Genomic DNA, 26,577 nt, shown 5'->3' on the forward strand with positions numbered 1-26,577 from the left:
ACTAAATGCAAGCCCTCTGATTGCTGGTTGTTATTGCAAAGGATTGTTTGAAATGGACATGTTCAGTGTCCTGATTTTATAGTGCTTCCTCTAAGAGACTCCCCACACATGTACACACACATTTCAATGAGTTGACTGTGCAGGAAGAAGCTCATTCATACTGATAAAGAAGAACTTGTAGTTTGTCACTGGATGGTATCATCTGCCAGTAAATGCACACGTAGTGATGCCATCCACAGGTGCATTAACCTCTGAAAAATGAAGCTTTTTGGACCACAACTTATTAAAGGGGACCTGTCAGGGCATTCCCTGCTATATCTGTAAACAGGCAATTATGCCAGTGTCTCAGGAGAGAAAAATATGTGTCCAGCATATTGCTGTTTTAGACAGGCAGCTCCTTTCCCTACAGTGACATGCACATGTAATAGGCACATGGATTTATGCCCATCCCTTCATATTTTTTCTTATGGAAGAAGAGAAAAGTTTGTAAAGTTGCTAAACAGCACAAATCTTCTCTAAGACGAGTGTTTGAGTACGTTAAGTGAAACCTTATTTATTAGGGATTCTTCCCATGTTCTTACTGAATAGTCTATTCAACCCCTGAGCTTTGGTGGCAGTAGACCTGAAAGAATGTCAGCAGCTGGCTGGCTATAGGCACTACCACTAATGGTGACCATGGAGGATCCTCACATGCTTTCCACACTTTCCACTCCAGAACAGGTGTCATCTACTAAAAATATGTATTGCTAATGTGCCACTAGTAACCGCAACCTGTATTTTACATGAATATGTTATGGCTCAGCTACCACAGGCAAATTTAAAAGGGTTTTAAGAAAAATATGCTTTTTAAACTATACAATTATACTAATATTGCCAATGACTCACTTGGCACTTATAACCTGTTGCCAATGACTCACTTCTTTTCTGACTGACTACAGCAGTCACATGGTATAACTACTTCAGGCAATCATGGGCAGGTTGAAGTAGATATACATAATATATACATAACTGTTATTGCTGAGCCACAGCTTTTCAACCTGTCTCGCATCTCCCTGCACTTACTATTCTAATAGATGTGCTGTTTTACATGTAAACTGTATTTATAAAAAGTGTCTAAAATAGTTTGCTTCACATAGCATTCAATCACAGCACAAGGCATTCATTTGACCAGAAGGTCAAACTCTAATTGGTTGCTGTGGGCAACAAAGTTTTTTTTACACTGGAGTCCACTACTCTCTACTCCCCCTCTACTCCTCTGCCACAGGAAGTGGCATATTGAGTTGTGGACACTGCTAGCATGGGTGTAGAGTGGATTACATTGTGCCTATAGAAGGGTATTAAATAGTGTACATTAAGGACGTAGGTGAAGAACCGGTTACCATGTACCTCCTTCTTTAACAAGTGAGTCGCCAGTGGGGGCTTATCACTATCTAGAGGTCAGTGTGTGCATACAGTCATTACAATAGATATGGGGGAAGCAAAGAAATGATAAAACCATTAAAAGTCAAAAAGGTGGTCCATGTCTCATGCCTTGGCAGGTCCATGTCTCCTGCCTTGGTAGGATTATCATCTTGCAGATGCTTTCACATTTTGTATTTTAATATTTCATAAAAAATGAAAGAAATTAACAACAAAAATGTTGAATCCCACAGTATTTTTTGAAAAGTAGTCATACAAAGACGATGTGGTAACATACAGAGAAAGTGATGGCATACAGGGGACAGAGTGCTGTCATACAAGGGACAGTGATGGCACACCTAGGAGTGGTGGCGTATTAGGGGACAGAGTTTTCTAGAGCCCATTGTATTTTTCACACAACAGGCTTTATTGCTAGTTGTGATGTACAGTCCACTCACTGTACTGTGACCAATATGGAGAGTTTATGGTGAGTAAGGAATGAAAAGACAGTGACGATTCAGTGATGATATTTCTCTTCTGCGTGTCTCAAAAGCACACACATCTCAAGCCAAAACTGTGGAACAAGTGTATGTTGCACAATAACAAGTAGGATGAAATGCAGAGCACACCAACAGCCTGTTCCGATTACAGGGCAATAAGGCTGTTTACTTGCCCATCTGGGGCTGGTTACAGGGCGATAAATAGTGAAACAGAAAGTGTATTTTCCCCTCTGCGGTTTCTGTTCTTGTAACCAGATGTCACAGCTGAGTGAGGGTCGTTTGGTCTGTAATTTGTTTCCGGAGAAGCGGTTTATTTCTCTTTCATACAGTGGCTCATTTCACTCTCTGCTGCCGCTCAAGACATTAACCACAGAGCATGCTTGCTGAATCACAGATCGATGCATGTACAGTGTCATTTTCCGGAATCTAGCAAATGTTCTTCAGTGACTTAGCATGTGTAACACAGTTCTGCAAGACAGTAGATAAACCTTGGGGGTTTAATCACCAGAACTATGATGTTGTCTTCTGAGCTGTAATTTCAGATGACTAGTTCCAGACACATTGTAGATATAGAGGACCTCACTTAAAGGGGTTACCAGGAAAATATATTTATGAAATCCTCATGATAGTGATAGGTAATAAGTATCATATCTGTGGGGGGGTGACACACGGGACACTGCCGATCAGCTGTTAGAGTCATTGAGCACTGCAGCTTCTTCCTAGGCCAGTGACATCACTGTACATAGGTCAAGTCCTATTCAAGTAAATCGGGCTGAGCTGCAATACCAAGCACTGCCACTATACGATGTATGGTGCTGTCCTTTGAAAGCAGCAGGACTTTGACCCCCACTGATGTGGTAATGATGACCTATCCTGAGGATAAGTCATCATTATCTTTTCCAGGATAACCGCTTTATAATACACTTCCAAAAACCTGGTGTAGAGATATAAATAAACTGTTGTATATATATTTGTATTCCTTAAGGATATAGATGGGCACACGTGGCTTAAAGGGGTTGTCTGGTTTCCTATATTGATGACCTATCCGCCGTCCTATTCACTTGAATTAGACAGAGTATAACTATCTCAAGTGAGATATCATCAATATAGGTAGAGATGGCCTTGCGGTTCACCCAGCGGTCAATTGCGGCGAACTTTGCTCGTTCGCGATTCGCTGAACACGCGAACATATAGCGATATTTGCACGTGCCATATTTTTTTGCATGGCGCCGAACTTTGACCCATGACACATCCATCAGGTGGGACAGGACAGCCAATTCAGATGTTTCAGCACATGGACACACCCCCACCCTATAACAGAACCTGAGGTTCTGAGCCATTTTACATTATGTGTTTTGCCAGTGTAGGGAGAGGTTGCATTTTGGAGCAGGGACAGGCTGTTAGGGACACCAAACGCTAGTTAATAGGGCCACAAAAGTCCTTTTAAGGACTGGTATAGGTGTGCTATCGATAGGTGTGATATAGAGGAGTGTGATATACTTATAATATACTTTCTAACATAGAAATTATATTATAGTGTATTTGTATTGTGGAGCAGTTGTGTGCGGTTCTGCTGCGATACCGCAGCTAGATAGAGGGACAAAAGTTATTGCAGTAACTAATTGCAACGGGTGTGATATACCTGTTGCCCCCCAAAAAACAGCTTGAGGGCTGCAATATACCTTCTTCCACAAAATCCTGATTGAGGGGTGCTATATACCTGTTTCTGCCAAACACTTATTGAGGGGTGCTATATACCTGTTTCCGCCAAATACTGATTGAGGGGTGCCATATACCTTCCTCCACAAAATACTGATTGAGGAGTGCTATTGCTATATACCTTCTTCCACCAAATACTGATTGAGGGCTGCGATACACCTGCTTCCACAAAATCCTGATTGAGGGGTACTATATACCTGTTTCTGCCAAATACTGATTGAGGGGTGCCATTGCTATATACCCTTTTCCACCAAATACTGATTGAGGGCTGCGATATACCTGCTTCCACCAAATACTGATTGAGGGGTGCTATTGCTATATACTCTATTCCACCAAATACTGATTGAGGGCTGCGATACACCTGCTTCCACAAAATACTGATTGAGGGGTGCCATATACCTGTTTCCGCCAAATACTGATTGAGGGGTGCTATATACCTATTTCCGCCAAATACTGATTGAGGGGTGCTATATACCTGTTTCCACCAAATACTGATTGAGGGGTGCTATATACTTTCTTCCACAAAATACAGATCAAGAGGTGCTATTGCTATATAACGTCTTCCACCAAATACTGATTGAGGGCTGCGATACACCTGCTTCCACAAAATACTGATTGAGGGGTGTCATATACCTGTTTCCACCAAATACTGATTGAGGGGTGCTATATACTGTACCTGTTTCTGCCAAACACTGATTGAGGGGTGCTATATACCTGTTTCCGCCAAATACTGATTGAGGGATGCCATATACCTTCTTCCACAAAATACTGATTGAGGGATGCTATTGCTATATACGTTCTTTCACCAAATACTGATTGAGGGCTGCGATACACCTGCTTCCACAAAATACTGATTGAGGGGTGCCATACACCTGTTTCCGCCAAATACTGATTGAGGGGTGCTATATACCTGTTTCCACCAAATACTGATTGAGGGGTGCCATATACCTTCTTCCACTACGTACTGATTGAGGGGTGCTATTGATATATACCTTCTTTCACCAAATACTGATTGAGGGCTGCAATACACCTGCTTCCACAAAATACTGATTGAGGGGTGCTATATACCTGTTTCCGCCAAATACTGATTAAGGGGTGCTATATACTTTCTTCCACAAAATTTTGATTGAGGGGTGCTATTGCTTATATACCCTCTTTCACCAAATACTGATTGAGGGCTGCGATATACCTGCTTCCACAAAATACTGATTGAGGGGTGCCATATACCTGTTTCCGCCAAATACTGATTGAGGGGTGCTATATACCAGTTTCTGCCAAATACTGATTGAGGGGTGCTATATACCTGTTTCCGCCAAATACAGATTGAGGGGTGCTATATACTTTCTTCCACAAAATACTGATTGAGGGGTGCTATTGCTATATACCCTTTTCCACCAAATACTGATTGAGGGCTGCGATACACCTGCTTCCACAAAATACTGATTGAGGGATGCTATTGCTATATACTCTCTTCCACCAAATACTGATTGAGGGCTGCGATACACCTGCTACCACAAAATACTGATTAAGGGGTGCCATATACCTGTTTCCGCCAAATACTGATTGAGGGGTGCTATATACCTATTTCCGCCAAATACTGATTGAGGGGTGCTATATACCTGTTTCCACCAAATACTGATTGAGGGGTGCTATATACTTTCTTCCACAAAATACTGATTGAGGGGTGCTATTGCTATATACCCTCTTCCACCAAATACCGATTGAGGGCTGCGATACACCTGCCTCCACAAAATACTGATTGAAGGGTGCCATTGCTATATACCCTCTTTCACCAAATACTGATTGAGGGCTGCGATACACCTGCTTCCACAAAATACTGATTGAGGGGTGCTATTGCTATATACCTTCTTCCACCAAATACTGATTGAGGACTGCGATACACCTGCTTCCACAAAATACTGATTAAGGAGTGCCATATACTTGTTTCCGTCAAATACTGATTGAGGGGTTCTATATACCTGTTTCCGCCAAATACTGATTGAGGGGTGCCAAATTCCTTGTTTCACAAAAAACTGATTGAGGGGTGCTATTGTTATATACCTTTTTCCATCAAATACTGATTGAGGGCTGCGATATACCTTCTTCCACAAATATTGCTTTTATCTACAGACTTAGGCAGAGGGTTATTTAGAAAATAACAGGCAGGGGAAGAGGCAGACCGTTCCACAGGGATGGTAGGGGTCGGGCAGGTGCATGAGGCCAGAGCCTAAGTGGGAAGTTGGAGAAGACGCGTGCGATAACTTCAAAGGGCGCAATAGAGATGGTTGAGTGGCTCACTCAGCCTTCCGCTTCTGCACCCTCCTCACTCTCTGCTGTGTGCACCCACAAAGACACCACCACCAGTAGTGATGGACGAACATCGGCCGGGACGGTTCGCGAACGTGATCAAATGTTCGCGAACCGCAAGTTCGCGGCGGGTCCCATTCACTTTAATGGCAGGCAAACCTGAAAAACCATCAGCTCATATTTGCAGCCAACAAATACTTATTAGAAGTGCACAAATAGTCCCACAGCATGGACAGTGACATACTAGAGGGGGATCAATGACAAAAATTCCAACAAAAAATATGTCTTAATTAGGGGACATTTTTATGCATCTTAAAGGGAAATTCTCTCCCCAAACATTAGGCATTCACCGGACAGAAAAGATCAAGTGATTATGTGGCCGGAGTTACAGTATATTACACTGTCAATTAATATAAATTTTACTGCAGGCCAGTACAAATACTGGTCAAATACATATGTTTAAAAGAACTAAAAATATAAAATTGGATTAAAAACATGGCTAACGAAATCCCCCCTCTTGAAAAAAAAACTAATGATAATAGTTGAAATTCGATAACACGTGGTCGTCACTGGTGTTGAATTCCTCCGAGGCCGTAACAATTATTCATTCACCATACGTAAAAGAACAAGTAAGAATGTGGCTGGAGGTAGATTACACGGTCATTGGATATCAATTTTACAGCAGGCCAGTGTACTACAGGCCCCCAAAATTATGCATTCAGCGTACAGAAAAGAACAAGTAAGCATCTGGCTGGAAGTAGATTAAATGGTCATTGGATATCAATTTTACAGCAGGCCAGTGGACTACAGGCCCCAAAAAGTATGCATTCAGCATATAGAAAAGAACAGGTAAGTATGCGGCTGGAGGTAGATTACACGGTCATTGGATATCAATTTTACAGCAGCCAGTGGACTACAGGCCCCAAAAATTATGCATTCAGCGTACAGAAAAGAACAAGTAAGTATGAGGCTGGTGGTAGATTACATGGTCATTGGATATCAATTTTACAGCAGGCCAGTGTACTACAGGCCCCAAAAATTATGCATTCAGTGTACAGAAAAGAACAAGCAAGTATGTGGCTGGAGGTAGATTACATGGTCATTGAATATCAATTTTACTGCAGGCCAGTGCATTACAGGCCCCAACAATTATGAATTCACTGTACAGAAAAGATCAAGTGATTATGTGGCTGGAGGTCTATTAGACGGTCAATGGATATCAATTTTACTGAAGGCCAGAAAGAATACAGGTACAATACATATATTTAAAAGAACTAAAAATATAAAATTGGATTAAAAACATGGCTAATAGAGATGGCCTTGCGGTTCGCCCAGTGGTCGTTTCGCTGCAAACTTTTTTAAATTAGAGGGGCAAAGGTTTAAAAGTAATATCAGGAAGTATTACTTTAATGAGAGAATAGTGGATGCATGGAATAACCTTCCTGCAGAAGTGGTAGCTGTAAATAAAGTGAAGGAGTTTAAGCATGCATGGGATAGACATAAGGCCATCCTTCATATAAGATAGGGCCAGTGGCTATTCATAGTATTCAGTAAATTGGGCAGACTAGATGGACCAAATGGTTCTTATCTGCCGACACATTCTATGTTTCTATGTTTGCTCGTTCGCGATTCATCGAACGGGAGAACATATGGCGATGTCCGCCGTCACCATATTCTTTTACATTGTGAAGAACTTTGACCCATGACACATCCATCAGCCAATTGAGACGTTTCAGCACATGGACATACCCCCTACCTTATAAATAAACCTGATCTGGCCGCCATTTTACATTTAGTCTTTTGCCAGTATAGGGAGAGGTTGCTGTGTGGAGCAGGAACAGACTGTTATGGACACCAAACACTATCTAATGGGGCCAGAAAAGTCATTTTAAGGACTGGTATAGGTGTGCTATCGATAGGTGTGACTTACTGAGGGGTGTAATATACTTATAATATACGTTCTAACATAGAAAGTATATTATAGTACATTTGTATTGTGCAGCAGTTGTGTGCGGTTCTGCTGCGACATTGCAGCTACACAGAGTGCCAAACGCTATTGGAAGAAATAATTTCTACTGGTGTGATATACAAGTGGCCCCACAAAAAAACTGATTGAAGCAGGGGTGTTATATACCGTATTGTTCGCCCCATAAGACGCACCTAGGTTTTTGGGGAGAAAAATAAGAAAAATATTTTTTTTTAACCAAAAGGTGTGCTGTTGGTGGGTTTGGAACTAATGGTGGTCTGTGGATGGCACTATTACTGGGGATCTGTGGATGGCACTATTATGGTAGATCTGTGAAGGACACTGTTATGGGGGGATCTGGGGATGGCACTGTTATGGGGGGATCTGTGGATGACACACTGTTATGGGGGGATCTGTGACGGACACTGTTATGGGGGTGATCTGTGAAGGATACTGTTACAGGGGGGATCTGTGGCTGACACTGTTATGGGGGATCTGTGGATGGCACTGTTATGGGGGATCTGTGGATGGCACTGTTATGGGGGATCTGTGGATGGCACTGTTATGGGGGATCTGTGGATGGCACTGTTATATATGTGCCATCCACAGACCCCCCCACCCCATAACAGTGCCATCCACAGAACCCCCAGCCCATAACAGTGCCATCCACAGACCCCCCACCCCTTAACAGTGCCATCCACAGATGTCCCCCATAAAACTGTCATCCACAGATTCCCCCCCCCACCGCTCCAGTGCTGCAGTATACAAATATAAAATGTCTCATTCAATAAAAAGTGATTAAACATGCCCCCTCACTCCTAATATTACCGTACAGCTTCTGTACAACGCAGGCAGGCAGGCCGGGCCGCCGGCGTGTCACTCACTGATGTCATGTGCCTGCACCGCCTGCTTCATTCATAAAGTAGGGCACGTGACATCACGGAGTTACGCTGCCGCCCGCCCGGCCTACAGAAGCTGCTAGGGTGTATGGTAATATTAAAAGTGGGGGGGCATGTTTAATCACTTTTAATTGAATGAGACATTTTATATTTGTATACTGCAGCAATGGAGTGGCGGGACCGGAGTACAGTGACTGCACCGGCCCCACCGCAATTGCCGGCTCCCAGCTCCTCCTCCCAGTCCCTCCCCGCTCGCTCATACATCGCAGCCTGCAATGTAAAAATGTCAGCATTCGCCCCATAAGACGCAGGGGCATTTTCCCCCCATTTTTTGGGGGGAAAAAGTGCGTCTTATGGGGCGAAAAAGACGGTACCAATTATATACTTTCTATATAGTGCATTTGGGTAGTGCAGCATTGGTTTTCGGTTTTGCTGCATTACCTCAGCTACAGATAGTGACAAACGACATTGGAACAAATAATTTCTACTGGTGTGAAATACCAGTTGACCCCTAAAAAAACTGATTGAAGCAGGGGTGTTATATACCAATAATATACTTTCTAAATTCTATATAGTGCATTTGGGTAGTGCAGAATTTGTTTGCAGTTTAGCTGCGTTACCGCAGCTACACAGAGTGACAAATGCCATTGGAACAAATAATTTCTACTGGTGTGATATACCAGTTTCCCCCCCCAAAAAAAAGTGAAAAATAAAGTGGCCTACAGTAAAATTTTTATCCCTTGACCGCATAATGTACCTCGAGCCACATAATCACAATTTCTTTTATGTCAGGTGAATGCCTAATTTTTAAGGCCTGTACTCCTGTGGCCTAAAATAATTTTTTTGTAGGCTCCAACAGGGCATATTTCAAAGAATTTCCCTTTAAGACGCATAAAAATGTCCCCTGATTAAGACACATATTTTTTTATTGGAATTTTTCTCATTGATCCCCCTCTAGTATGTCACTGTCCATGTTGTGGAACTATTTGTACACTTCTACTAAGTATTTTGTGGCTGCAAATATGAGCTGAAGGTTTTTCAGGTTCGCCTGCCATTAAAGTAAATGGGGCCTGCCGCAAACTTGCACACACAGTAGTCAAGGGGTTCCTCGCTTCTCAGAGCGTCCACATCGACCCAGGGCCGGCGCCACCCATAAGCAGAGTAGGCCACCGCGTAGAGCGCACTCTGCCTGGGGGCGCCGACACTCTGGAGTCCGAATCCCAAGCAGTAGCATCCGGCCGCCGCCTGCGCCCCGCCCCCTACTTGTGATCCATCTGACATCATCTCCTTGACTCCCTTCTGTTCCTGTACTTGCCGGCCGGATGCGCTGGGAGTGTGAGTTTGTTTAGTCACTTCGGGCAGAGCGAGCGGCGGACAGCTGATACACAGCTACGAGACCCTGGTGTATTTAAATCTCATTTAGCCTGTCTTTCAGAAAAGTTTCTCCTGGGATTCGAACTCACGACCTTTCACATCAGAGGAAAAGCATTTACCCACACAGCCAGTTACTTAAAAAAATCTAAGTTATCTACAGTAGAAGTCTGTAGATAAGTAACTGGCTATACAGCTCTCATAGCTGTGTGGGTAAATGCCTTGCCTCTGATACAGAAGGTCATGGGTTTGAATCCCAGCATAAACTTTTCTGAAAGACAGGCTAAATAAGAACACGAGCACCAAATCTTCAACACTAGAGGCTGGTGGGAACACAGGCTGACATGGAGGTAAGTATAAAAGTGTTGTTTTTTTTCTTTCAAATACCGGACTGTTACTTTACTGCCACGGGGGAGGGGGCTATTGGCGCCATGATACTGGCACATGGAGGGGGGAGGAGAGAGGCACTTGATACTGGCACATTAGGGGGCAGGGGGAGAGGATGGCACTATGATATTAGCACATGGGGGGGCAAGAAATGGACATGAATCATGAAGGGCAGAAATGTGAATGATGGGGGGGGCAAGAAATGGACATGAATCATGAGGGGCAGAAATGTGAAATGATGGGGGGGGGCAAGAAATGGACATGAATCATGAGGGGCAGAAATGTGAAATGATGGGGGAGGGCAAGAAATGGACATGAATCATGAGGGGCAGAAATGTGAAATGATGGGGGGGCAAGAAATGGACATGAATCATGAGGGGCAGAAATGTGAAATGATTGGGGGGGGGAAATGGACATGAATCATGAGGGGCAGAAATGTGAAATGATGGGGGGGGCAAAATGTAGATTTGCTTCTGTTGACAAAAATCCTTGCACCGGCCCTGACTTCGGGAGGTGGGTCTCGCGGGATCATGCGCCGAAGACACATGATCTTGGCAAGAGCCAAGGCAATGTGGACCTGGAGCACAGCGAGGAGCAGAACCTGGTGAGCACCCCTGGCAACCGCACTCTGACAATCTGCACTAGGGTGTCAGAGGCTTTTGGACTAGTGACTAGCAGCAGGGTGGCACACACTTGTGTACAGGGGTCAGGGCACACCTGCTGATTGACTAGGGGCCATAGATTCTGACTGGCACAGGGTGCCCAGCAGTGACACATGGAGCCTAATAGGTGGCACAGACTGTCTAAAGGGCTATGAATGGTACAGGGTGCAGGACAGTGCCAGACTGGCAGAGGGTACAAGGCAGCATACTGTTTTATGTTGCCCTGGTGGCACAGGATTTCAGACAGTGGCTGAATGGCGCCTGGCAGTGAATAGGTGGCACGGCTCGTGTTTTGTGTGCCAACCTGCTGAACAGCTCAGAGGGATTGGCATCACTGGGATGGTACTAGGTGGCAGACAATGGCTGGATATTATATATACATGACCATACACTGGCACAGGGTACGCAACCATAGTCAGACTGGCACAGGGTACATGACCATAGACTGGCACAGGGTACACAACCATAGTTAAATGTTGCATGCAATAGGTGGCTGAAAAAGGGGCAGGCAAAAGTATGTGGTCAATGGGCGGAGTCAAGGGGCGGCAAAATTAGCTTTTGCCTAGGGTGACAAAAATCCTTGCACCAGCCCTGCATCGACCGTTAACCCGATGTAGTCGGACACCTGTCGGTCTAGGCGATCTCTGAGGCTGGGCGGCTGTTGATGGGTTTACTGCAAGAATGATCTCATATCCGAAGTGATCAACACATCTTCAAACCGTCCTCTTCTTGCATGCGCTGTTGGATTGGTACCCGTAACTGTTTCTCTGTGAGTGAAAATTCCTCTCTCTCTCGGCACCCGCAAAAGCAGAATGCAGCATTTCTCGAAGCAAGGCCTGGAAGTGCTGCATTCTGATAGCCCTCTGTGATGCTGGTAACATTTCTGCCATTTTGTGTTTGTACTGGGGGTCTAAGTACGTTGCCACCCAGTACTGGTCCTTGCCCTTTATGCTTTTTATACGGGGGTCCCTCTTCAAACACTGGAGCATGAAGGCCCCCATTTGCACTAAACTGGAAGCGGTGGAGTGGCTTGGCTCCTGCTCATTATCCAGGATAATGTCGTCCTCGGTCTCCTCCCCCAGCCACGGACAACACCAGAGATCCCCGAAAAGTTTAAAGCATGCTCTCTGTCCCGGCACCATCCTCCTCTGACTCCTCTTCAGACTCCTGTTGACTGGTCTCAGATGGAGTAGCCCCCTGGGAATTCATCCAGAAGGGAAGGAGCTCCATATGGCTTTTGGATGGCAGATTTTGCTGGAATGGTTTTAGGGTGTGGCATTGGAAGAGACCTACAATGGAAACCTCCAAAAAGTGACCCCATTTTGGAAACTAGACTCCTCAAGGAATTAATTGTGGGGTTTAGTAAGTGCTTTGAAACCACAGGTGTTTCAATTTAGAAACACTTGGCTGTGAAAATGAAAAAATTTCATTTTTTCAGGTAAAATGTTGCTTTGACCCCAGAGTTTATATTTTCACAAGGGTTAACATAAAAAAGATCCCCAAAATGTGTTACTAATTTATTCTGAGCATGACAACACCCCATATGTGGTCATAAACTGTGGTTTGGGCACAATGCAGGGCTCAGAAGAGAAAGAGCACCAAGCGTATTTGAGGCTTAGGCTCCATTCACACATCCGCGGATCCGCAAAACACGGACAGCGGCAATGTGCGTTCCGCATTTTGCGGACCGCACATCGCCGGCAATAATAGAATAGTGATAGCAATTGCGGACAAGAATAGGACATGTTCTTTTGTTTTCGGGAGCGGAAATGCGGACCCAGAAGTGCGGGTCCGCATTTCCGGAGCCGTGCAGCCCCATAGAAATGAATGGGTCCGCAATTGCGGAACGAAATTGCGGACGTGTGAATGGAGCCTTAGTTTGGTGATTTGTACAGCACTGACCGACAAATGCAGATGCTCTGAGGTGAAATATTAAAAAAAAGAAGAAAAGAAGTGACCCCATTTTAGAAACTACATTAAGCGGTGCAGTGAGAATTTTGTCTCAACAGGTGTTTTGCAAAAATTAATTTTACAGCAGATGGTGCAAAGTGAAAATTGCTATTTTTATACATGCCATTTCAGTGGCCAATATGCAGTGCCCAGCTGGTGCCACCGAATACAAACCCTTTAAATTATTAAGCGGGGTCTACTGGGTACTGAAAAGCCATAAATTTGGATGTAAACTGCTGTACGGGTTCTGAAGGGAAAGACCACCTTTTAACTTTTGCACCTCATATTTTGATGGATTAGGTTACCGGTGCCATGTTGCTTTTGAACAGCCTCTGGGGTAGTAGTACAGTCATTTTCTGAGTACTATGGGGGTCATTTACTATCAGATATATGCGTCGGTTTTCTGGCATATATGTCTGTCGTAGATTGTGGCACAAAGGTTATTTGTTCCGCAATCTGCAACTTTTCCCTGATCATGCTAGATCTAAAATTTGGGAAGGGATGGTCCTTAACCAATTAGACATACATTGACATATCAAAAGTCACTACATTTACTTTAATAAGGCTGAGAATATGGCATGTATTAAATAAATAACATAGTAACATACTGTAGTTTGTAAGGCTGAAAAAGACATCCACCGATCCAGGTCAGCCTATTATTATATTAGCCCTCTGTGATGCTGGTAACATTTCTGCCATTTTGTGTTTGTACTGGGGGTCTAAGTACGTTGCCACCCAGTACTGGTCCTTGCCCTTTATGCTTTTTATACGGGGGTCCCTCTTCAAACACTGGAGCATGAAGGCCCCCATTTGCACTAAACTGGTAGCGGTGGAGTGCTTGGCTCCTGCTCATTATCCAGGATAATGTCGTCCTCGGTCTCCTCCCCCAGCCACGGACAACACCAGAGATCCCCGAAAAGTTTAAAGCATGCTCTCTGTCCCGGCACCATCCTCCTCTGACTCCTCTTCAGACTCCTGTTGACTGGTCTCAGATGGAGTAGCCCCCTGGGAATTCATCCAGAAGGGAAGGAGCTCCATATGGCTTTTGGATGGCAGATTTTGCTGGAATGGTTTTAGGGTGTGGCATTGGAAGAGACCTACAATGGAAACCTCCAAAAAGTGACCCCATTTTGGAAACTAGACTCCTCAAGGAATTAATTGTGGGGTTTAGTAAGTGCTTTGAAACCACAGGTGTTTCAATTTAGAAACACTTGGCTGTGAAAATGAAAAAATTTCATTTTTTCAGGTAAAATGTTGCTTTGACCCCAGAGTTTATATTTTCACAAGGGTTAACATAAAAAAGATCCCCAAAATGTGTTACTAATTTATTCTGAGCATGACAACACCCCATATGTGGTCATAAACTGTGGTTTGGGCACAATGCAGGGCTCAGAAGAGAAAGAGCACCAAGCGTATTTGAGGCTTAGGCTCCATTCACACATCCGCGGATCCGCAAAACACGGACAGCGGCAATGTGCATTCCGCATTTTGCGGACCGCACATCGCCGGCAATAATAGAATAGTGATAGCAATTGCGGACAAGAATAGGACATGTTCTTTTGTTTTCGGGAGCGGAAATGCGGACCCAGAAGTGCGGGTCCGCATTTCCGGAGCCGTGCAGCCCCATAGAAATGAATGGGTCCGCAATTGCGGAACGAAATTGCGGACGTGTGAATGGAGCCTTAGTTTGGTGATTTGTACAGCACTGACCGACAAATGCAGATGCTCTGAGGTGAAATATTAAAAAAAAGAAGAAAAGAAGTGACCCCATTTTAGAAACTACATTAAGCGGTGCAGTGAGAATTTTGTCTCAACAGGTGTTTTGCAAAAATTAATTTTACAGCAGATGGTGCAAAGTGAAAATTGCTATTTTTATACATGCCATTTCAGTGGCCAATATGCAGTGCCCAGCTGGTGCCACCGAATACAAACCCTTTAAATTATTAAGCGGGGTCTACTGGGTACTGAAAAGCCATAAATTTGGATGTAAACTGCTGTACGGGTTCTGAAGGGAAAGACCACCTTTTAACTTTTGCACCTCATATTTTGATGGATTAGGTTACCGGTGCCATGTTGCTTTTGAACAGCCTCTGGGGTAGTAGTACAGTCATTTTCTGAGTACTATGGGGGTCATTTACTATCAGATATATGCGTCGGTTTTCTGGCATATATGTCTGTCGTAGATTGTGGCACAAAGGTTATTTGTTCCGCAATCTGCAACTTTTCCCTGATCATGCTAGATCTAAAATTTGGGAAGGGATGGTCCTTAACCAATTAGACATACATTGACATATCAAAAGTCACTACATTTACTTTAATAAGGCTGAGAATATGGCATGTATTAAATAAATAACATAGTAACATACTGTAGTTTGTAAGGCTGAAAAAGACATCCACCGATCCAGGTCAGCCTATTATCCTGAAAGTTGATCCAGAGGAAGGCAAAAAATCCCATGAGGTGGAAGTCAAATTTCCTCATTTTAGGGGAAAAAATAATTTCTCGACTCCAATCAGGCAATCAGAATAACTCCCTGGATCAACGACCCCTCTCTAGTAGCTATAACCTGTAATATTATTACGCTCCAGAAATACATCCAGGCCCCTCTTGAATTCCTTTATTGTACTCACCATCACCACCTCCTCAGGAAGAGAGTTCAATAGTCTCACTGCTCTTACCGTAAAGAATTCTCTTCTATGTTTGTGTAGAAACCTTCTTTCCTCCAGACGCAGAGGATGTCCCCTCGTCACTATATACCCGGCAGTTACATATTATTTTTCAGCACATACTGTAGCAACGTTTCGGCAATATAAGTGCCTAAACAGCATCGGACTTAGGTCCCTTAGGCCTACCAGAGGAAATTATTCTGAGGAACCTTAAATGCTCTGTTTTATGTGGGGTCCATTTTTGTCAGAGTTTGGGCCCACTGGAGGATAAATAGATGATGGGAGAGATCTCTGTACTGACCCCTGATATATTTATACATAGTTATTAGATCTCCCCTCAGTCGTCTTTTTTTCTAAAGTGAATAACCCTAATGTTGACAATCCTTCTAGGTACTGTAGTCGACCCATTCCAGTTATTACTTTAGTTGCCCTCCTCTGGACCTTCTCCAGCTCTGCTATGTCTGTCTTGTTTACAGGAGCCCAGAACTGTACACGGTACTCCTTGTGTGGTCTGACTAGTGATTTGTAAAGTGGTAGGACTATTTTCTCATCACGGGCATCTATTCCCCTTTTGATGCAACCCATTATCTTATTGGCCTTGGCAGCAGCTGCCTGACACTGGTTTCTACAGCTTAGCTTGCTGTTCACTAAAATTCCTAGGTCCTTTTCCATGTCAGTGTTACCGAGTGTTTTACCATTTAGTATGTACTGGTGACTTGCATTATTCCTTCCCATGTGCATAACTTAAAATTTCTCAGTGTTAAACCTCATCTGCCGCTTCTCTGCCTAAGCCTCCAATCTATCCAGATCCCTCTGTAGCAGTATACTGTCCTTTTCCGTGTTAATTTCTTTACACAGTTTAATGTCAAATAAGCTTTCTTAATAATATTCTAGCATGTTGCTTCTGTGTAAGCACTTTTCTATATTACTATATATTCACACATGACAGATTTGGTGGAGACATTTCTGTACCTGTCCGATTACTTTCCTAATAGGGCTGATGGAAATCCTTATGCTTGCCACTACAATAACACCATTGGTATGAATGGAGCAGATTTTCAGTCACAGAAATTTCCACTACAAATCTGCTGCTTGCTTCGTAATGAGATTATGTTTCTAATTAATCTTGCACATAGTGTTAACCAGGTTTGCAGACTTGCTGTGCAGTAATAGACTGATTCATTCAAACACAGTGGTTGGGCAATAAACTTAAACGGGTTTTCCGGGATTTAAATATTGCTGACCTATCCTCAGGATAAGTCACCAATATCAAATTAGTGGGGGTCTGACTCGCAGCACCCTGGCCAATCAGTTGTTTCAAGGCTTCACATTGCTCAAATCAGTGATGCAGCCCCTTCACAGTATACCAAGAAAATCGGCTGTGCTTGGTATTGCAGCTCAGTTGCACTCACTGGAATGGCACTGACCTGCACAAAGGCTATGTGACCAAGTGTGACATTACAGGCTCCTTTAAACATTTGATTAGTCGGGGTGACAGGAATTGGACCTCAAGCCTCTGAGCCTTTGTGCTGCCCTGACTCTATAGTCAATCTTTAACATTGTACTGTATTTTACATTCTTGTACGAATGGGAATACACTTAGAAGTGAATGATGTATGGAAACAATTGTCCAGAGGATTGTGGAGTAATACACAATATAGTTGACAACATTTTCATTTCAGGGAATTTAGCTTTATTTTTAAATAGTCAAGCCAAAAAAAAGGCTAGACTTACTCTCACTAAAACTCGTCCCTCGGGAAATCAGTGAAATGTAACTTATGTAATCCATTTGTGGAAAATTAATTTTATAGCTGGCCGAATGCTATCTCTTCATACAATGGCAACAGTAGACCCCTCAAGTATTGGTTTTTGGTGAGTGCACATCTAATGTCCCCTTTCCACTGACGGGACTTCAGAAGGTGATACTCCAAAAGTGAAACAACATTCCAGTTTGCAATTAAAGAGTAGGTTAATTTTATTTACCCGGCAGTTACATATTATTTTTCAGCACATACCGTAGCAACGTTTCAGCAATATAAGTGCCAAAACAGCATCGGACTTAGGTCCCTTAGGCCTACAGAGGAAATTATTCTGAGGAACCTTAAATGCTCTGTTTTATTTGGGGTCCATTTTTGTCAGAGTTTGGGCCCACTGGAGGATCTTCTGGCACTCTGATGGGCCAGTCTGACCCTGTGCATAAGACCCTTTTTCAATCTATACTTGTTGAGAAGCTCCAGCCATAAACCATGTTCTCAACAAGTATAGCTTGACAAAGGGTCTTATGCACTTATTTGGCCCAAAACTTTACTACAGCATGTGCTGAAAAATAATGTGCACCTGGCATGGACAAATAAAATTAACCTACTCTTTAATAGCAAACTGGAGTGCTGTCTCACTTTTTGACTATCTTTGAACGCTATCACTTGGTTAGCCATGTATGTGTTCTAAATGGGGAAAAGCCCTGCCAGACGCCTCCAGCAAGGACATAGCTGTCCAAGAAAAAAAGGATTGGTCACATTGAAATCCCACGGCCTGATACTTCTCTCCGACAACATGTGCAGTTGAAGGAGTCAGAAGGCCCCCACACACTTTCAGCCTTTTCTGCTAAAATCTACTGGGTATAGCTAGCTGAAGAGCTACATCTTTCATGATACATTCATTTCAACATTTTGGAATAATATAAAGATTTCACATATGACCAGTGGAAATGAGGCCACTGGAACCTCAATTTTTGTCAAGAATTTGGAGCTCCGTTTTCATACTGTCGAGAAAGAGGCATCCACACATGCTTAGTCATTGTTACAGATATCTTCCAGCTTCTGAGCAGAAAAAAAATTACATTTGTCTGTTTCCCTTGCCCCTCAACTTATTCATGTCTTCTCACATATACACTCACCTAAAGAATTATTAGGAACACCTGTTCTATTTCTCATTAATGCAATTATCTAGTCAACCAATCACATGGCAGTTGCTTTAATGCATTTAGGGGTGTGGTCCTGGTCAAGACAATCTCCTGAACTCCAAACTGAATGTCAGAATGGCAAAGAAAGGTGATTTAAGCAATTTTGAGCGTGGCATGGTTGTTGGTGCCAGACGGACCGGTCTGAGTATTTCACAATCTGCTCAGTTACTGGGATTTTCACGCACAACCATTTCTAGGGTTTACAAAGAATGGTGTGAAAAGGGAAAAACATCCAGTATGCGGCAGTCCTGTGGGCAAAAATGCCTTGTGGATGCTAGAGGTCAGAGGAGAATGGGCCGACTGATTCAAGCTGATAGAAGAGCAACGTTGACTGAAATAACCACTCGTTACAACCGAGGTATGCAGCAAAGCATTTGTGAAGCCACAACACGCACAACCTTGAGGCGGATGGGCTACAACAGCAGAAGACCCCACCGGGTACCACTCATCTCCACTACAAATAGGAAAAAGAGGCTACAATTTGCACGAGCTCACCAAAATTGGACTGTTGAAGACTGGAAAAATGTTGCCTGGTCTGATGAGTCTCGATTTCTGTTGAGACATTCAAATGGTAGAGTCCGAATTTGGCGTAAACAGAATGAGAACATGTATCCATCCTCTGATGGCTACTTCCAGCAGGATAATGCACCATTTCACAAAGCTCGAATCATTTCAAATTGGTTTCTTGAACATGACAATGAGTTCACTGTACTAAAATGGCCCCCACAGTCACCAGATCTCAACCCAATAGAGCATCTTTGGGATGTGGGGGAACGGGAGCTTCGTGCCCTGGATGTGCATCCCTCAAATCTCCATCAACAGCAGGATGCTATCCTATCAATATGGGCCAACATTTCTAAAGAATGCTATCAGCACCTTGTTGAATCAATGCCACGTAGAATTAAGGTAGTTCTGAAGGCAAAAGGGGGTCCAACACCGTATTAGTATGGTGTTCCTAATAATTCTTTAGGTGAGTGTATACTGTACATGACAAAAAAGTAACGATGACAATGATAGTTATTATCCCCATAGATACATAGATATAATGTTGGTACATGTATTCAATGTAATCACCTGGCAAAATAAACTGCAAATGGGATTTTAGCAGGCTATAAAATAAGTGGCAATTGGTAGATCAGGCGAGCCAGATATGTTTTAGCTATCAGATTGTAATCTGATTTTGGAATTCCCTGTTGGATAGAAGGCTCAATATGTTAGATGAAGGCACTTCCAAATGAGGGAGTTTAGCTGGAAGGGTTTTTTCTCTCAGTGAGCTTTTTATAGCTTCCATGTTAAAAGGGTGGAGGTGTCCTTTGCACTTGTTCCTGTTTCTGTCACTTACCCCCTTTGGAGTGATTCATGAATATTAAATAGAGATTATGGCACAAAATGTAGGACACTATTAAATGTCAGAAGCCAATAGAAAAAGTGTTAATGATGGCAGGATTGTGTAAGAAGGCTGCTTGGGAATTAGTTTACCACTAAGGTTTGTATGCTGAGTACTAAAAGGAACATTTGCAGTCAGCATTCGATTATTAAATTTAATTGTTACAGTTACTATGCATTTTGTTAAATCCTTTATGGCCGTATATTTATGATCAATCCAAATTTTTATATTTTTAAATCAATTATATTGAGGGGTCATTTTATATCTAAAGCCTCGGTTTCCAAACTTAGGAAAAAATTATCTTCCAGGCATGAATTACACATTCAGTTTCTAGTGATGGTCGAGCATGCTCAGCCGAACACCTGTTCGGCTCGAGCATCTCAATGCTCGGCACATGGCAGTACTCGGCAGAGTACCGCTTGTTCTTGAGCGCCATGATCAAGTCTCCTCCCCGCACGTTTCTTGGCTGCTAAGCAGCCAATAAACATGCAGGTAAGTACTGCCCTCACTGTAATGCCAGTAGCCATGTCGGCTACTGGCATTACAGTGATTGGTCGGCCGGAATGGGCCATTGGGTGCTATATAGCACCCGATGACGCATGTTCGGCTCATTTGTAGTCAGGGAGAGCTAAGCATGGGAAGGGTCAGAGAGTGTAGGGAGTGTTGAATATTGAATATATATATTTTTTTTTTACAAAAACATTTCAGAGACCCAAAAGTCCTTGTAAGAACTATTGTGTGTGACAGCAGCAATATATGTTTGTAGCACAACCTGCGCTAAATTGCTCAGTGTTAGGGAGAGCTGTGCATAGGAAGGGACAGACAGTGTAGGGAGTGTAATAGGAAGATTTTTATACAAAAAACTTTTCAGAGACGCAAAAGTCCTTTTTTTATATACATAATTTGTATTCACATTTTTTTATTTATAAAAGACAGTATCAGAAAATCAACATCATTTCTGGTGTGTACAGGTGTACATTTTAAGAGATTACAAAACCAACCCTATCCCTCCCCTCCCTCCCCCTAACCAAAACCCCATCTCAGATGTCAAGAGCTTTTATTGCCTTTTGGTGATATCATGTTAGTGGATCACTAATCTATAAGATCAGACTAAATGTACAAATAGAAGTTAAGTATATCTATAAATCAATATAGTAATAATAAAACAACCTATCATGTGTCCGCTGATCTATCTTTGTCTCCTGCGTGTCGAACATGTTGTCTATATAATTGTCACCATGGATCTGAGGGATCCAATTTTAGGAACCAATTAGTGTGGACGAATGGAATAATGTTTGACAAAATTTCCTGATTAGTCAGAAACACTACCATAAATGGTTTCCATTTTTTTTAAAACGTCACTGTATGCTTTGATCTACACTGTTCGGCTTCTATACGTTCTAGTATTAAGCAATTGGTGGTTTGTTGGACATCTTATTTTATATAGGGGAAATTGGGCGCTAACCAACGGGTTAGAAGGCACCTCTTTGCAGCCAAAATCATTATATGGATAGCCGGCGGGATTTTAGGACAGATAGCATCTCTCCCAACATGAAATAGGAGGATTTCTGGGTCCAATGCAATCCGTAGGTTGCATTTGGAGCATATCATTTATAGGAAAGATTTCCAGAAAGTCTGGACCTCCGCATATCACCATAAACCATGTGTGACATCTGTGTTGGTCATTTTACATTTTGGGCAGTGTGTCAATCTGTCGGGAGGAATGCTATCAGTCGACTTAGGTAAGTAAAACCCATATATAGCTCTATGTATGATTCTAAAATATGTTTCACGCCAATTCTCACTACCTACTATTTTCCTTATTAATGCCCAACCCTCCAAAAGCTGGTCTGGGATGTTCAGATTAGGGAAAACCTTGTGTGCCATTGTTTAAATAGAGAGGCATCACCCAATTTAGAATCCAGATCTCTCATAGATCCGTAAATAAAGGTTAAGTCCTTTCTAGTCTCGGTAGAGACAATGAAGGACTCAAAGGGATTTGTCGAGAATTCTTTCATCAGGTTTTTCGCCCTAGATTTCACAAAAGACATTAGTTGTTGGTATGCAAGAAAGTGCAGGTAATTGGTACAGTGATTGCACCTCCTGAAAATGTCAAAACCTCCCCTCCTCTTGGTTCCACAGATGTTTAACTTCTGATATATTTTTGGCTTTCCATTGGAGGAATTGCAAATTAAGCGATGTGGCTCTAAATTCTGGGTGGTTCCAAAGGGACATCTTTTTGGAAATCAAGAAAGGGCGACCAAACAACCCCCTTACTGCCTTCCAAGCGGCTATTGTGTGTCGCAATAGAATACTATGCTTTATTTTTGGGGATAAGGATGCATATTTGGTATGTAATATAGCATTTAAATTCCAGGGTTTGGCCATTTCCTTCTCTATATGTGTGAACGAGTAGTGAGATGTGTTATTTAGCCAATCTATACCATGTCTCATTAAACTCGCCAGATTATACTTCCGGACATCTGGAAAGCCCACCCCTCCTCTGTTTTTTTGTCTAGAAAGTGTCCGTAGTGATATTCTACACCTTTTAGACTGCCGGATATAGGAGCAAAAAGTTTTCTGTAGGAGTTGTACATCTTTATGCTTCAGGAGAATTGGTAATGTCTGCATAGGGTAGAGGAGCTTACTGAAACTCATCATCTTCAAAAGATAGCATCGCCCTAGAAACGAGATGGGTAGGGTCATCCATGATTTAAGTTCTGTAATTATTTTTTTAAATAGAGGGGGGTTATTTAATGTATATAGTGTATCTGGAGTTTTTCCTAATTTAATTCCCAGATATTTGATACATTTGGGTGCTATGTTGACTGGTAAGTTCTGTAGCGCTGTCGTGTTGGCATTGTGTGGTGGGGATAAATCTAATAATTCACATTTGGACATATTAACTTTAAAGCCTGACAGGTGTCCGAAGTGTGATAAGAGGTCAAATAGAATCGGAACATCTGACTGTGGTTGCGACAAGAATAGTAATAGATCGTCTGCGAAGAGGGCATGTTTAAGGGTTTGCTGCTTGATGTTTATACCCTTTATGGAAGTGTCTTGGGTTATCGCTCTAGAGAGTGTTTCTAACGCAATATTAAACAGCAAGGGTGACAGTGGGCACCCTTGTTTGGTGCCCTTTTGTAGATTAAATTGGGTTGATAGAAATCCTAGGATGGAAATCCTAGCTAAGGGGGAGCTGTACAAAGTTTTAAGATATGTCCGGAAAGGTCCTGTGAAACCCATGGTATCTAATACATCATTCAGCCATCTCCAGCTCACATTGTCAAATGCTTTTTCCGCATCGATGGCCAGAAGAGCTGGCGATGGGTGAAGATGGGTATTGGCCCTGGTTTCATCGAGTACTGCCAACACCTTCCTAATATTATAAACCGCTGACCTTCCTTAAATAAATCCTACTTGTGGGGAGTTATAAGTTTGGGCCAGAAAGTGGCTAGTCTATCAGCTAAAATTTTGGACAGGTATTTCAAATTATTATCAATTAAAGATATCAGACGATATGAGGAGGACAGGGTGCAATCTCTGCCTGTCTTGGGTAGAACTTTAATGTAGGCCGTGTTCATGTCTGGTGGCAACCCCTGTTCTTGTAATAGTTGATTGTATAGGGGAGTAAGAACCTTGGCGGTTTGTGGGGTCAAAACTTTATAGAATTAGTTTGTAAACCCATCAGGGCCTGGTGCCTTCCCATTACTTGAGTGTTTAATCACCCTCTGAACTTCGTCCTCCGTAATAGGTTGGTTCAGTTGCTCTAAATCTTCTCGTGATACATGTGGTAAGGAGAGTTTTTCCAGCCATGTTTTCCCCTGTGTATTCATATCCTCGGAAGAGGCATAGAGGTCTACATAGTATTCCCTCAAGATATCGACTATGTGTTTTGGGTGGTTGCAAAGAGTTCCCTGTGAATTTTTTTAAGCGGAAATGTGCGTGGGTGGTTTTAAGCCTTTTGCCATAGAAGCCAAAAGCTTCCCTGCTTTATTGCCATATTTAAAATATTTTTCCTATCTAACTCCTCTTTTTTTTTTGCCATTGCTCATAATTGCACTTAATTTTCTTGCCATTTGGCTTTATATGTAGACGAGGGCTGCAGTAAATGTTGGGTGTAGGATTCCCTAAGGGCAGTTGATAGTTCTTTTATCTTTGTGGATGTTCGTTTTTGCAACCCCTTAACGTAAGACATGATTTTGCCTCGCATCACTGCCTTGCTCGCTCTCCATGCTAATTGCGCATCGTCAATGGGAGAGTTCGTATCCCAAAATTCCACCCACCAATGGCCCAGCATTTCTGTAAAACCTTCGTTAGCAACTAGGTCAGATGGAAATCTCCATAAGATGTCTGTCCCCCTTGGGATAGAGTCTGAAATCTCCATAACTACGGGATAATGATCCAAAATAATCAGATCGCTAATTTCCACAGCTATTGTTCTGCAGAGGACAACCTCAGAGACTAGTAAATGGTCGAGACCTGACCATGAGTTATGGACTAGTGAAAAATGTGTAAACTCTCTATCTTCCGGATGGGTAGTGCGCCAAGCGTCAAACAAGTTTAGATAGGATGTTATTCTGCTTCTGCTGTAAGGAATTAAACACTAGAAGACGTGTTCCCCATTCCCCTCCCCATTCTCCACCTTATGTTGTTTCCTACGCGCCTTTTTTGTGTTTAAATAATCGCTACATGTGAATGCCTCTTTACACTGTATATTGTCCTGATGAAGGGGGCTCTCCGCCCCTGAAACGCGTAGACTGAGAATAAAAAGTATTGTGTTATCAATACCTACCTGTTATCCGATTCCTGCTGACAGCGCCATCAAAAAGGTTCAGTTGTTTTTTCTCCTTCTGCACGGATACCTCTACCCGACGAATGCTATCACAAGCACGGGCTGGAACCTAGGCAGCAGCGCAGGCACCCCGCAAGCCGATCGGGCAAATCGGCAAAAGCTTCAAATGGTGTTGTGACTTCTCACAACACAATCTGGTAAGAGTTTCTACACATCTCTTATCAATTTATTGTACAACACCACACATGAGGCGCTGCCTCCTGTCTTTCTTTTATCTTTCCATTCTGCTTAGAATTGTGTCTCTATGTCTAGGTTTTATGTGTTTGCGTGTCATAGAACAACGGTCTTTGTCATGGGACATTACCGTGTTCATGTCTCCTGGGATTATTTGATAAGGAGTTATATCTTGTAGTATCTTATTTCGTAAGGTCGTAAAGAATTCTGTGTTATTTTAATTTGGGCCATAGATGTTGAAAATGCTCAAGGTGTCGTTTGAGAGCTTAAGCTGTACGTGAAGGAGTCTACCTTCCTTATCTTCGGAAGTGGATATAACTGTGCACTTCAAGCGTCTATGGAGCAAAAGCAGTACCCGTCCTTTAGAACCGTTTGGAGGGATCGCAAAACCTGTCCCACCCACAAACGCTGCATGCGTATAAAATCCGTCTTAGGTAAATGGGTTTCTTGGAGCAATGCTATGTCTACATTTAGGCACTTAAGGTGCCTCAATATAATAAGCCATTTGTGGGGAGATTTCAACCCCTTCACATTCCACGTGACTAATTTAGTCATGATTTAGCAATGAGAAGGGTAACTACCAAGAAAGCTGACTTAGTGAACCCTCTAATGTGGCCCTGTATCTGAGATGAATACCCAAACAACTTATCCCCTAGAACCCCCATCAAACTATGCAAAAACATTAACATTAAGATCACAGGAATGTCATTTAAACGGGCTTCACTTCTTCCCAGCACGGTTTTGATCTTCTCCGTTGAACGTGCTGTGTTGGAAGTTGAACAACGGTATCTTAGCCTTGAACAGAATCAACACCTAAATGTCATTTAGGGACATATTATATTAACATTAACATTACCCAGCCGGTTTCGACCCCATTTTGGAGGATCCTGAGACGTGGTAATAGATCTTTGAATGGATCCATGTCCGTCTGGGGCAGTCCCTTGGGTAAGTATAAATGCTGTGGTTCATGTAATAGCTTTGGTGTTTGGACCTTTAGGATCCAGCGTTGTTATATCTTCTACCGAGATGATCTGTTGGTCATTTCATGGTATAGAGCGGCAATATCCATTCTTTTGCGGTGCCTGTTCTCGATTTTTGAGGATAGTGTGCTGCAAAGCACTTTTGGCTTCCTGAAGGTCTTGGAAAGTGTGAATAGTCCCCTCGGGTTCGTACACTCTCAATGTAGCTGGGTAAATGAGGGCGAATTTGGCCTGCGCTCGATAAAGATCTAAGCAGACGTTGGAAAATTCTCGCCTGCGTTTGGTGACTTCTGCTGAAAAGTCCTCAAATAAAAGAGCTCTGTATCCCCGTATCATCAGAGGAGCCTTTTGTTTCTTATATGCCCGGAGAATAGCTGTTTTCTCTGAGTAATCAAG

This window comes from Bufo bufo, chromosome 3 (assembly GCF_905171765.1).
Source record: "Bufo bufo chromosome 3, aBufBuf1.1, whole genome shotgun sequence".
Lineage (NCBI taxonomy): Eukaryota > Metazoa > Chordata > Amphibia > Anura > Bufonidae > Bufo > Bufo bufo.